General features: G+C 41.9%; 1 long non-coding RNA gene across 1 annotated transcript; it reads left to right on the forward strand.

Moving 5' to 3' along the window:
* The first annotated feature begins 362 nt into the window (after positions 1-362).
* On the forward strand, positions 363-2,245 carry LOC145576722 (uncharacterized). Its single transcript, XR_014098540.1, has 3 exons — positions 363-537; positions 738-835; positions 2,191-2,245. It is a non-coding gene; the product is annotated as an uncharacterized LOC145576722 (long non-coding RNA).
* Positions 2,246-14,656: the final 12,411 nt, after the last annotated feature.

A 14,656-nucleotide genomic window follows, 5' to 3' on the forward strand; every position in this document is an offset into this window, starting at 1 on the left:
TATTTAATACAAGATACTATGTGGAATTAATTAATTAATTAAAAGTTTGTTTAAAGTGATCAAACAACGATCCTCCAATGCTCGTAGTTGCTTCAAATAATCCCCGGGAAAAAGCTCCAAATATGCAATTTCCTACAAAACGCTACCAAAACTACGAAAACACTAGAAAGCACACATTAGCAATAAAAGTGGCTCTAAAGAGCCAAAAATACTCCTAGCCAAAAATACTCCTAATTATGACCAATAGACGGGGGTAAATCACTATGTAAAATAGACATATCATGACCACATGTATCATTGAGGCATTCACTGACCACGTGTATGGGTGGCTGATCACGTGTATGAATATCTGATAATTAGCTTCTTCTTCACTCACTTCGACAATCTGGGAAATTAAATCACTTATCTCTGCAAAGCTTATTAATGGTTGACTATTAAGAAGCTGAACATGTAGCAATATTTAGGAATTTAAAGCTATTTTCCCATCATTTCTGATTGCAGATGCATCAATTCGATGCTCGATCATGCTACAAACTGGTAATTGCTACACTTCTTAGTCCTCGCTTCTGAAGTATCTATGAATTCGGCCTTAGAAATTGGTACTTTAATTTTGAGCTAATTATATTCAATGCCAGTTATTAGTGAATTAAATGGCAACTAATTTCAGTTATGTGCTTGTTGAGATAATTACTTTATACAGCTTAGTTTGATACACACTTTTGTGGGTTTTTCAACAGCTCAGTCTTTGGACCAATGGATTTGGGAGGACCAAATTGCTTGTTTTTTTTATGATGAATCACCTAATTACCTGTTGGTCTACTGCTGCGCATGATGGGTAAGAGTGTTCCTCTTCTTATAACCTCTGCTCATGTTTTGGGAAGTGGGATTGGCTGCTTCTTTATTGATAATAGGCTGCTACATTTTGTGATTAAATGGATTTTACATGTTCTTTGTGAAGATCATAATCCAAGGGGATTAATTTATTTTTAGGGAAGAGATGCTAGGCAATGCTTTTGGGTTTTAATTGATTGGTTGTTATTTTGAATTAAGTATGAGTCTAATCCTAAAATTTGGTGCTTTATAGGCTTATTAGTTGTTACATTCTTCCAATTTGTGAGTTAGATTAGATGGCAGAGATATGCTAAGTGATAATCCATTGTATTTTGGGTGTTAATTACTACTTTTAAATTTTGGTTTTGGTCTTTGTCACAGTTTTTTGTTTTTAGAGCTGCTTACTTTATACAACCCACATCTCAGTCTTTGGCCCAGTGGTTTCAGAGGGCCAAATTGCTTGCTTTTGGATAAAGCACCTAATTACCCATCGGTCTGTCACTGTTCATAATGGGTAAAAACGTTCCTCTTCTATACCATGTGCTTACTGATAATAGGATCTTCAGGTTTGTCATTAGATAGATTTTTATTGAAAAATGTACAAGGTCCATTCAATTACCTGTTGTGTTTTAGCTTAGTTTGTTTTGACTTGCTTTGTCTACTGTTTTGTATTTGTATAAATACAAGAGAGTTCATTTGGTTTTCCTCATTACAAAAATACACACCACAGTTCCATGGAGGTTACATTAGAGGTAATGTGAATTTAGATAAAGGTCTCAGTGCTAAAGTTAACAACAACACACCTCTAGATAACTATACTTTAATATTACTAAACATGAACATAGAACATTTATGAACTTGCTTGAAGGATCTGTTCAGAATCATGCACACAATAATACATTCTTTAACTTCACTTGCCATGGTTAGATTGATTCTTGTCCTCATGGCTTATGTACAGACATTATGTCACTGGACTTAAATTTGCTAAATCACTGATATGTTTACTGCATAATTATTATTTTAAAATCTTGATAGCCTAATTAACTCGGTGTGATTTACTGAACAACATTTTGTTGTTTGTTTGGTCTACACCAATTGTGAAGTAAAGATTTAGTTACATCTGTTTTACTAAATTAATTGGCTAATTAACCTGGTTGTGTTTTGTTAAACTATGTTTTTGATATTGTTTGGTTTAGAGTGAGTGTGAAGTCTGGAATTGGTTACATGGGTTTTGCTTAAACTCTGTTTTTGAGCTTTTGGTTACTAATAATAAATCATAAAATTGTGATAGTAATAAAGGGATCAGTTTTTGGTGAAGGTATTGAATATTCCTTTTTGTTTTTGCCATTTCTATTGCAGAGTTATGAGCTTGCAATGGGTGGAGGTGCAGATGCTGCTGTAAGTATTTCCTTATGGTGAACTATGTTGCTTTGCTGATTCTGTTATGTGTTGGTTTGGCTTCTTTTAGTTATTGTTTGGTGACTTTGTTGTGTTATCTATATTATATGTTATATACCTTAGTAAGTTAGTTTGATTACTTTGTATGAAATGCTTTTGTAGACCTTTTCTTAAGGGTAGCTATGTTTATTTGCTGTTGTGTACATTATATGTTGCATGCCTTAATAAGCTACTTACATTAGTTAATATAAGGTAGCTACTTTGCTATTTTAAATGAGGTGTATTCTGTTTAGATGCCTACAGTACCTTGGTAATTAGTTGCATGTTCTTCAATGGCTTTGTTATTCATCTGTGATGTACTTACATGTGTTATAAGTGTGTGTCTTTGCTTATGTAGCTGTGCTTTTTCATGTGACATAGATTGAGTCTAGCATCTGTCTATGTCTTCCTACAACATATTTTTCGCTCCCTTCCACACGTAGCTCAGGTTATTAGATGGCCTTAAACCAAGGTTAGCTACATAAACACCTTTCTTATGTTGTGGGTATGCACACAGGTGGCTAGGTATGAAACTCGGAAAGTTTCTATTTCTTTTTCCTGCCTTCTTCAACAAGTTGTTGAATACCTGAAACTCCCTCCTCCGGCTTACTATTTGGTCGACGTGAGAAAGAATGCTGTGAAACTTGTCATGGAGACTGACCAGATTTGGGGCCCTATGTGTATGAAGGTGGTCCAGCTAAAACAGTTGGGGAATCACGTGAGAGAGCCGCTGAAAATGTTGTTCGTTCCCTTCGGATGAAATACAACATTCAGGTTGAAGACTTGACTTCTAAGAAAATTAGCAAGCTCCAACCTGTGAATTTCTGTATTAGATGAAACACATTAAGCTTGAATCAATGGAAAGGGAGGCAGGGGAGGTGCCAGTCAAGTGGCCAGATGTACCAAACCATAAGCGCTGCAAGAAATATGTGTGCATTGACTACATGGATCTCTTGCACACTCTGATTGTGGAGACTAAAGCACGTATTTCAGCAGTTGACACCTTCAAGCTCGGGCCAGCTAAATTTATTTCGTGGCTTACAGTTTACGCTCCTTCAATTGCTACTGGAGTGGAGTGCATTTTCAGCACTGTTCGCGCTGACTCCAAGGCTACCTAACAAGATGTTGCTAGGAGGGCTGTAGATTTTCTGCGCACTGCATACAACCTTGACATAGTGGATATGAACTATGGAAATGGGGTTTATGTTGGCATTAAGTGTTCCTTATCTAGGGAGAGCTACTCAGCAGCTAAATAACGTGTGCTGGGGGTTCAGGGTGCTTTGCACTTAGCTCCTTTTTTAGGTGAGGACGACTGCGTAACGCCTAAGTCTAATGTGCACATGATTCCAACACCTACTCTTCCTCCACCTCCACCTCACAAGGCAAGAGCTAGGCTATCTTTTGGTGATCGCCTCGGTTGGAAGCCATTACCAGTCCCACCTGAGTTGGACAGCTTTTTTAAGTGTAGGAAGTTTGATTAGTGGTCAAAGTGGAGTCACATAGGAACTTGTTTTGCTGTCTTCAGTGTTCTGTTTCCTATGTTTGTGTTAGGCCTTTAGTTATGGCATATCAACTTATTATTGCTTATGTTTCAGCTTGTTTTGTACTACTCTATGTGTTAGTGACATTGGCAAGAAATGCTGAATTAGTTTTCCAGATAATAATGTATTCCAGCCTTTTGAACTTGATTAATGAAGTATTAATTTCTTGCCATTGCCTTTTTTTTTTTTGGTACCCAGGATATGTTCATTTCCAACTGTGCGGTTAAGTGTGTTTTCTTATATGCACACTATGGCTATACACTAATTTGTGCTAGATTGATTTACTTGGTTACTGGTTCAAGGCAAAAAAACGTTGCAATTTGACCAGTGTCCATTTTTTCCCTTGGCAGGTTATACTAGCTGCAAATGCATAGTAACACCATTACGTTTATCATGAACCTTCCTGCAGCGCTTATTCGCAACTTCTTTGCTGTCATTAGCCCAATCTTATATCACTATCATGCGTAAATACGAGTTCCTTTTTCCATTGTATTTGTTCACTAAGCTATCTGTAGTAACTTATAGTTTAGATAGGACCATAAAGCTACAGAGTATTTCTGTTTGTTACAAAAATTTGCTTTGATGATATACAGATCATGCTTTACTTCCAAAAAACCCTCTTCAAAAGACTCGGATTAGCAAATGTTTACAGGCAATACAGGCTATGTCTCATACCCCTGCTTCTATGAGGTGTTTGTTTGTTATTCTTATCACATGTGCAGAATGGCTTTTCATTGATATGGTTTTCTTGACATTCTTGTATTGTTGTTCTCTTTCATTACACAGAGAACTAAATGAGGCAAGTTCCACCAGAAATCGGCAACAAGATCTTGTACAAATTGAGCCAGAAACTACCCATGAAGGGAATGCTAGCAATCAAGTGGTAAAAAAATTAGTGGCCAGAATTAATAGTAAGCATGGTAATATATATATATATATATATATATATATATATATATATATATATATATATATATATATATATATATATATATATATTATAATCATTATGAGATTTAAAATTAAGAATGTGTAGATAAGTAAGCTTTAAAAATTAAGAATATCTAGATAAGTCTTTTTGTTGCAAGCTAATTCGACAAGCTTCACTGATTCAAGTTAGTAGCTGAACTAGCTAGAACAGTTATGCAATCTTCATATGTTTACAATAACACTGCTACCAAGTTCATTCTATATTAGGTTATTTAGCCCTGCATTTGAATGACACAGTGTTCGTTTGCAGACCCACAGATTTTGGCTGCTGATGCAGCTGCAACCAACAAGGCACAGGTTGGGAAGACAAATACTGGAAGCACCCTCTCAGGCCGGTATATGTTGTATAAAAAACCTCCTGAAAATCCACGGTCTAGCAAGCGTCAGCGAACAACTACAGCTATGGAACAGCCACCTGTTTCAGTAAGGTGCTTTTATGTTTTCTTTGCCACAAGAATACATGCCTTGCTATGTTTATGTAGTTTTGCTGGTGTTGTTCTTGTGCTATTTTTCTTTGGCCGTACAGAGAAATAGGTGAAACAAGTGCACAAGGTAGTAGAAGAAACCAGAAATTGAAGAAACCACAAGAAAAAAAAAAACCAGTAAGTCTTTCTTTTTTTAAAACCTCTTCTTTTAAGTTGTTTGCTCATTTGAAATCAGATTGAAGGCCTTGTATCATTATCACTGAAATAGTAAACTAATTTGCAGTAAAATAAATTTGCATTTCATAAATTTAAACGATTTAGTATTACAACAAAAGCAACCATTTAAACTGCTCCTAGCTAGCCAGCCTAACTATTTTATTTACCATTACCTATCACCAAAACCAGTAAACATTACCTGACTTCACATTACTTTCACCCTTTTCATTTTCAATCTTCTCAGCATCCTCACTTTGTTTGAGTGCCACATGATCTTTAGCAACACCATATATACTAATAGTGGTAGCCATTTCATTTTTGCAGGTTTGAGTTTGACCTAACTCAATCATAACCACAATATCATTAGGGATTTCTTCATTGTTCTTTCTAGCTCTTTTCCCTTCATTACAGCTTTTCATTTCTGCAATTTCGATTGACACTTCAGCCACTTGCCTTTATATCTTCACAATTCTCTTTTCCACATCAAAATGAATGGCACTTACATCTGCTATTTGGCCCTGTAAATTAGCTTCTCTAAGTTCAAGAAGCTGAAGCTTAGATTGCATGTTACGTTTTTGAAACACAGAAGATTGGTTAGAAAATATATTGTTATCATTTTCTGCCATGTTCGATTGTAAAACTTAGAATAGAAAAGGATAGAATGAAAGTTTCACATATAAAAATAGTACATGAAACAATATGAGGTTGAACTGAACAAGCCTAATGTACAATAAATAATACACAATGTATAAGCATTGTACATAATAAATACTAGCTTTCCAACCACAGCTTTTATAGAAGCATGAAAAGGAAACTTTTGCTTAGTTATATGAGACCTATTTAGTTAATCACTTTATTACACCTAATTACATTTGTTTAGGGTAAAAATACGCTAGAAACATGGACCAATCAGAGAGGGACACGTGTCAATCTTGGGTGACTTCAACGTGGACTACACCTCAGCTGACACGTGTCAGCCTCAGATGACAAATAGAATGGCGGCCTTCAGGGCCCAATTCCCAAAGAACGTCGCACGGCGCAGCCCATTAGGTTATCCTAACCTAATGAAGGGCACATTTTCCAACGACCCTATAAATAGGGAGATTTCCCCCATTTTGGGGACACCTTCAATTATTACAACAACCCTACATTCTGTACCACCACCTAAACCAAGATTCTGTACCGCCACCTAAACCAAATCGACCTACGGTCGATGGGGAGGTCCATATGGACCATGATATAGATAACGACTGTGAAGTCGAAACTTATGTGGCCTCTGATGGGTCACTCATCTCCAAGCTCATCCTAACAACGAAGTTGGTCCCAACAAGTATACTGGACCACAGCCTGGGGACACCTAAACGACAAGGGGTCAAGCTCCAGTCACCCGAGACGAACTCATGAAATTTATGACAAGTTTCAATGGTGAAATCAAGGACCTGATCAACAAAAGGACGGATGGCTCTAGCAAGGGTCAGTCGGCCAAGAAGACTCCTCAAGCTAAGAGGAGAAAACCAGTCAAAGAAAGGCAGCCTACTCCACATCCAAAGGAGAAGGCCACACGCGCCGTTGACTGGTCCAAGATCCTTCTGCCTCAGACGGGCAAAAGGAAAGTCATCCGAGCTGTTCAGTCGGATGACAGCTAGAAAACATTCTTCGATGCTCGACTCATCATCGAGCATAACAGGAGCCAGCAGCTATCTGAGTCAGCTTCTACATCGAGCTTTCCAAACAGCTTCAAAAATACCTCCGCAAGGAATTCTTAATCCTTGCATGAGAGCCATACAGGGCGGCAAGTCCGTCCATACTGGCCCTCAGATAATTGGGTTAGTCCCGTATGTGCCTCAGCTGCCATACGGGCAATATGTCCCACCATTCATGCAACCGACCCTCTTTAGAGGAAAGGCGGCACATAACGTCCACCCCCTGGACTGGCAGCTCCGACTGCTCAGATTTGGTAAACAAACCTCTACGTTCACCAGGGAATTAACCGAGGCAGCTCAGCCGACCAAGGTTAAGAATGTCTTGTTGGTGCCTATGATGGTACCACCAACCTTGAGGATCACCTCATGGCCTACACCAACCTCATGCACATGCAAAGGTTGGAAGACGCCATATGGTACCGATGCTTCCCGGTTACCTTGAAGGGCATAGCCCAACAATGGTTTAGCAACTTGCCAGCCGGATGCATTGATATCTTCAAGAGGCTTGCCTTCTTGTTTGCTTCCAACTTCTCGATGAACATCCCTGCCAAGAAAACAAGTTGCGACTTGAGCACTATACGGCAGGGAGAGAGAGAAGGACTCTGCTCTTACGTCAGTCGGTTCAATCTGGTGAGAATCCAGATTCAAGGGCTGTCTGACAAGGTAGCCTACACAGACTTCTTCAAGGGTCTGAAAGACGGGTCAACCTTTAAGTTTGACCTCCTTAGGAAGAGGGTCTTTACCCTCCAAGAGGCGTTGATTGAGGTAGAGAGATTTATTCAAGCCACCGACCTCTGCTCGTCCAGCCATCAGTCGAACACTAAAAAGTCTGACAAGCAAAAAGAGAGCCGGCCAGCTTAGCCGGCTCAGAAAGCTGAAGAGAGCAAAAAGAGAAAGGAAGTCTGGGCAGTTGATGAATTTGATCAGCCGACCTAGAAGAAAAATAAAGAATTCAAACCGTACCTCCCAAGGTAAGAGTTTAATAAAGACTGTTACTCCATTCTCATGGAGATAAAGGACCAGCTGACAATTGAGAAGTCGAATCCAATGAAGAGTTCCGTCCAGTCACGGAGCAAAAATAAATATCGTCACTTCCATGAGGAAGTCGGCCATGACACCAACAACTGCTATAGCCTCAAGCGGACGTTGGACCGTCTGGCTGACAAAAGGGTGCTGTAATCTTACATCTTGAAGTCCAAAGCGACTGTCAAGACAAATCTTGCACAATCGTCCAAGACTGTCCAGCCTATTAGTAGCTTGGACACTGACAAAGAGCCGGTCTAAACCATAGCAAGCGGATTCGCTGGAGGTGGCCCGACTATTCGGGGCACCAAAGATCATCTGAAGAAGATGGTCAATTCTGTTGATAAGGGGCAGGCGTCAGCCGACAACACCTTCCCAGAGGTCGTTATTACTGAGCGGGATCGGGGCAAAGTCCGTCGCCCGCATGACGACCCAGTTGTCATTGAATGTAAGGTCGCCAACCAACTGGTTGGTCGGATCCTTATAGACACGGGTAGCTCCTCTAACCTCATCAGCTATAAATGTTTGTCCAAGCTGAAGTACAAGTTGGACAGCCTACGCGACGTCTCTCACCCTCTTATTGGTTTCGGGGTAGGAGTTGTGCACCTAGTCAGACTAATTGACTTACCCATTCGGCTAGGGAAGAAGGGAAAAGGGCGGCATATGGTCGTCCGGTTTTTGGTGGTTGAAGAGCTGACTGCCTACAACATTATTCTGGGCCTTCCCAATCTGAATGAGTGTAAGGTCGTCATCATCCCAACTCTTATGTTGCTAAAATATAAAAGGGATGGTGGCTCTGTTGGCTCCCTGAATGGGGATCAGAAGACAGCTAGGGATTGCTATCTCTCAGACGTCAAACCCACGGTTGCAGTAGTCGGGCAGGGGAAGGAGCTAATAGACCTTGACGATGTCAAGGACTCTGATCTAGCCCCACCAACCGCAAAGAAAAGAAAACCTGATCAGCTGGTGGAGGTGAATAAAAAGAAAAAATAACAATCACTGACCGGGGAACAGACAGATGAACTCCATCCCCAACCGGCTGGTGATCACATTAGTATTCCTCTAGATGACAGCCGTCCAGAGCGAAGGTAGGGACGGTTGCTTTTGAAAAGTTGGGTGCAGACTTTCACCTTTTGCTGAAGGAATTCAAAGACATTTTTGCCTTTAAAGTAGAAGATATGCCCGGCATCAGCCCGGATCTCACTGTCCACAAACTCGCCGTTGATCCAAAAAAGAAGCCCATCCTGCAAAAGAAATGAAATCACGGCGAGGAAAGAAGTCAAGCGGTAGCCGCCGAAGTGAAAAAGCTATTAGACGAAAGGTTCATTCGGCCATGTAACTTCCCTGAGTGGGTTGAAAACGTTGTGCTTGTAAAGAAGCCGAATGGTACTTGGCGTATGTGTTTAGACTACACTGACTTGAGCAAAGCATGTCCAAAGGACAGTTACCCGCTTCCAAATATCGACAGTCTGGTTGACTCTATAGCCGGGCATGCTTTGATGAGTTTTATGGATGCCTACTCAGGCTTTCATCAGATACCCCTGTGGAAGAAAGATCAAGAGAAGACAGCCTTCGTCACTGATCAGGGGTTATTTTGCTATACTGTGATGCCGTTTAGCTTGAAGAATGCGCCTGCTACTTTCCAACGAATGATTAATACTGTCTTCATTAATCTGATTGGGAGGAATGTAGAGGCGTACATTGATGACAAGATAGTCAAATCCAAGATACAGACGCATCATCTTGTTGATCTCCGAGAAACCTTCACCACACTCAGGCGGCATAAGGTCATGTTAAATCCCAAGAAATGTGTCTTTGGTGTTGAGTTTGGGAAGTTTCTCGGATTCCTGATTGATCAAAGGGGGATAGAGGCTAACCCCGAGAAGATACAAGTGGTAATTTACATGAAGTCACCCCTCATTGTCAAGGAAGTTTAAAAACTCACCGAGTGCCTAGCGGCATTGGGGAGATTCCTCAGCTAGTCAGGTGACAAATGCCTTTATTTCTTCCAAGCAATCAGAAAGCAGACTAGATTTGAATGGGGGGATGAGGCTCAGGCGGCCTTTCAGAAATTGAAAGAACACTTGCACTCTTTGCACGCTTTACATGTACCTAGCCGTCTTAGATCATGCCCTCAGTGCCGTTCTCCTTGCTAAGATAGACGACATTCAGCTCCCAGTTTATTTCTTTAGCCACGTACTTAGAAATGCTGAACTGCGGTACCCCATGGTTGAAAATTTTGGCCTTGCTTTTTACATGGCTATTAAATAGTTGAAACCTTACTTCTTGGCACATCCGGTTGTGGTCTACACAGACCAACCTCTCAAGCGGCTAATGACAACTTTGGAGTCATCCGGAAGAATGCTCAAATAGGCTATTGAAATGCAAATTCTTGAAATCACTTTCGAATCGAGAAAGGAAGTAAAGGGTCAGGCGTTTGCCGACTTCATTGTCGAAATGACAAGGCCGGTTGCACAGGACAACACTGATCAAGTTTGGAAAGTGTATGTAGATGGGAGCTCTGCTACGAACAGTTGTGGTGCAGGCGTAATCTGTCAGTCCCCTGAAGGGGACAAATATGAGTTTGCACTACGGTTCAAGTTCCAGGCCTCAAATAATGAGGCAGAGTATGAAGCCCTGCTAGCCGGCATTCACATGTGTAAGGCGGTTGGGGAAACGAAAATTGACGCCTGCTCTGATTCACAGTTGGTTGTAGCGAATACCATGGTGACTATGAAGCGACCCATCTGGTTATGATCAAATACCTTTGGGCGGTCAAAGCTGAAGCTGGGACACTTGAAGAATTCCATCTGAGTCAAGTGCCCAGGTTTGAAAACAATCAGGCGGATGCAGTGTCAAAATTGGCATCAAGTGCCTCATGTGATACGCCTCGGTCAGTCTTTTGGGAAGTTATGGAAAAACGAAGTAATACTGAAGAAGAACCCATTAGAGTACTTGACCGAAGCTCTACCTGGATGGATGGCATCCGGGCATACATGCAGGACGACACGCTACCTGATTCACCACAGGAAGCGGCTGACATGAGAAAGCGGGCTGCAAACTTCGAGATGAGAAACGGAGAACTCTTCAAAGCAGGTTTCTTAAAGCCTCTGTTGAAGTGTGTTACCCCAGATTAGGGGAAGGAAGTTCTCGAAGAATTGCATGCGAGATACTGCGCCTCGCACATAGGCGGCAGATCCTTAGCTGTCAGGGCCAGGAGGCAGGGTTACTTTTGACCCACTCTTGAGTTAGACACCATGGAGATGGTAAGAAAATGTGACAAGTGCCAAAGGTTTGGCAAGCTCATCCATCATCCGGCCACTGACCTGATAGCAATTCATAGCCCAGTCCCGTTTGCTAAATGGGGCATGGACATCTTGGGGCCGTATACGCCCGCGCAAGGCGAAAAACGGTACATTCTGGTGGCTGTGGATTATTTAACCAAGTGGGTTGAGGCAGAGGCAGTCAAAAATATCAAGACTAAGGATGTCATCTCTTTCATTTGGAAGGACATCATCACCCGGTTCAGGGTACCTATGTCTATGGTTTTTGACAATGACCCTCAATTCGAGACGCCTTAGCTCAAAAATCGGCTAGGAGATAAAAGGATCTCACATTGTTTTGCATCAGTCGGCCGACCCCAAGCAAACGGCCAAGTTGAAGCCTTCAACAAACTCATCTCAGACGGCATTAAAAAGAAAATAGAGAGGGCCGGTGGTTTACAAGCTGAAGAATTAATTCATGTCCTATAGGCCATCCGGACAACTAAAAAAGGGGCAACTGGTGAAACCCCATTTCTCATGGTTACGGTGCTGAAGCTGTCTTGCCCATCGAGCATTATGAGCCGACTCTTCGAGTCATGCTATACGATGAAGAGATAAACTGGAGGCCATGCAGCTAGCATTGGACTTACGCCCGGAACGCAGGGGCAATGCCGCCTTGCATTATGAGATTTACCGTATGAGAATGACCTATGCCTACAACAAGAAAGTACACAAATGACCCCTGAAAGAGGGTGACTTTGTGTTACGGAAAATAGAGGCAACCGGTAGGGCCAGCAAGCAAGGAAAGTTAACTCCTAACTGGGAAGGTCCTTACCGGATTTATGAAGAAGTAAGAGACGGCACCTATCGCCCGGAAACCAAGACGGTAGGCGGCTGCCTAGAACTTGGAATGTAGACAACTTAAAAAAGTATTACTTCTAAGAGTTGTTAATTTTTGTAAATGAAAAGCATATCAATGAAAAGTTGTTTTTTTTATTTCCAATTCCTTTATTTGTTGCTTAATATACATCCGGAATGTTTGAAATGCCGCTTGTACAATGTACAGACGGCGCGCTTTTAAGTACTAGAAATAATAAACTAAGTACAAAAACTTAGTAGCTAAATGAACTTCTGGCGAAGACGTGAGGCCAATGGCCAAATAATATTTGAATTAATAAATTCGTCTGCTCCAATTTGAGTAAGGCATCCGGCGACGCCTATCCGGGTGGAATCGTCGCAGAGAGAATTCGTTTGAGTGGCACATTGCTCTACAAACATATGGAGATGGCCGAATTGAATGGCCTAATTGGCCAACTCATAGCCGTGTGACCAAAGTAATCTAAGGGAACAACTAAGTCCACGAATATTGGATGTCTAAAGACATCAGCCGGTGACCAGCCGAAGTTCTAACTTAGATTATTCTTCGAAATCGTACAAGTCTTCCCAATGGGGCAAACGGACATAGAGTACAATTAGATTGCAGGTACCCTAGACGGTGGCGAGAAGTTCAATACAACTACTCAAACCGCCTGGGCAAACGACTAATCTACTTGTTATGTTGGACGGTTGTGTACTTGGTTTGGGGCAATCACTACTGTGATTGATTGACTTAGGAACATCTCATACTCTTTAAAGTATCAAAAGTTCCCCAGTCAATCAATCGATCAAGCTTTGAAACCAACCACACAGCCGCCTAGGGGCAAGTACAGCCGGTTCATCAGTTGTCGCATTCTATTAAAGAGTTGGGCAAAAATTCAAGTATATATATGTATGCAAAGATTCAAATGCAAAAATTTAAAACAAATTAAACAAAATCGACTCAGTCAGTACATTTCATAAATTAAACCCAACCAAATGGCCGGGCGATATTGTTAACCGGATATGCATTCAGGAAAGACAAAAAAAAAAGAGTGATTGTTGAATTACCTGACTCCTCAGTCGGTAAAATACAAAGATGCACGGCACACAGGCCGGAGGGGACACTTGGCATATTGCCGCAGAAAACCTAAGACTGCTGGGGCGAAGGCACCTCCTGGGTCTGGCTGAGCGAGAGGTCTTCTACAATTTTCTCAGGTTGAGCTTGGTTAGGGTCAACCGGAGCTTCGTTGTTCGGCTCATCCTCCTCGTCCGAGGCAATCTCAATGCCTTGGGCCAGGGCCTATTCCTCGAAGGGAGGAGGCGTCGTCTCTTTTAGCTGCTCGACATCGTACACCTCGGTGGCATACTGGTACTGTAGATTGAAGAACTCCTAGTCGGCGTTAGGGTGGACCAGATCCCAAGCCAGCTTTTGGCGGGCCTCAGTATCCCTCTCGTTCTCCGCCACTAGCCGGTTTTGCTCTTTAGAGATTTCTTCTTGATGAGCGTTCCTCATTTGAACGATGTCAAGCTTAAGCCAGCTGTTTTCATCCCTGAGTTAGGTGTTCTCCTTGTCCGCCCCTTCCAAAGCCTTCAGGTTAAATTGAGAATTTTTAAGCACCAACTCTAAGTTGGTGGCTTTGGTGTTGGCCTCCTCTACTACAGCCGTCAATGTCTTGATCGATCAGTTCCTTTTGTTTTTACTCTACAGCTTTAATCTCAATTTCACTCATGGTATTTTGGTATTGAGCAGAGTTGAGAGCATTTGTGGCCCTCTGTTTAGCATCATTTACCTCATCTTATTTTCTCCTAAACGAAGCCTTCAACCCCTCTACCTTCAGCATCGCCTGTAGAATACAGACGGTAAAAAGAGGGGTTAGAAGATAAGTGTAAAGATTAAAATATACTTGAGTTAAGCTCAGTTACCTCAGCCAGCAAGGCTAGGATTTGGTCAAAATTGACCGAATGCACTCCTGGCATCCGGTCTTTCTCAGACCTGGTAATTGTCCTCAGCATCTACTTAGCGAATTGATGAACATCAGGCTGGCTGGAGAAGACATCTGCACCATAAGAAGGATGTGGTGAGAAAGTAGCATAGGCGGCACCCATATTGTGTCGGCTGCTGAATAATTCTCCTGATGAGCTCTCTTGGGTTTTGGCTCGCATAAAGTCAAGCGGCCATGGGGTTCAAAGAAATCTTCCTTACCTTGGTCTCTGGGTTACGAGGCCCCACCATCTCCAACCACTGTAATGCCGTCTGCAGTATTGGGTGGCATGCCACCCTTCGACGCCGTAGAGGCGTCCGACATCTTGCTTGCCCTCTCTGAGCTTTCTCTCAGAGTCTTCAGTACAACCAGGCTCTTCCCTCCGGT

The sequence above is a fragment of the Chenopodium album genome, chromosome 13, assembly GCF_948465745.1.
Source record: "Chenopodium album chromosome 13, dcCheAlbu1.1, whole genome shotgun sequence".
NCBI classification, from domain to species: domain Eukaryota; kingdom Viridiplantae; phylum Streptophyta; class Magnoliopsida; order Caryophyllales; family Amaranthaceae; genus Chenopodium; species Chenopodium album.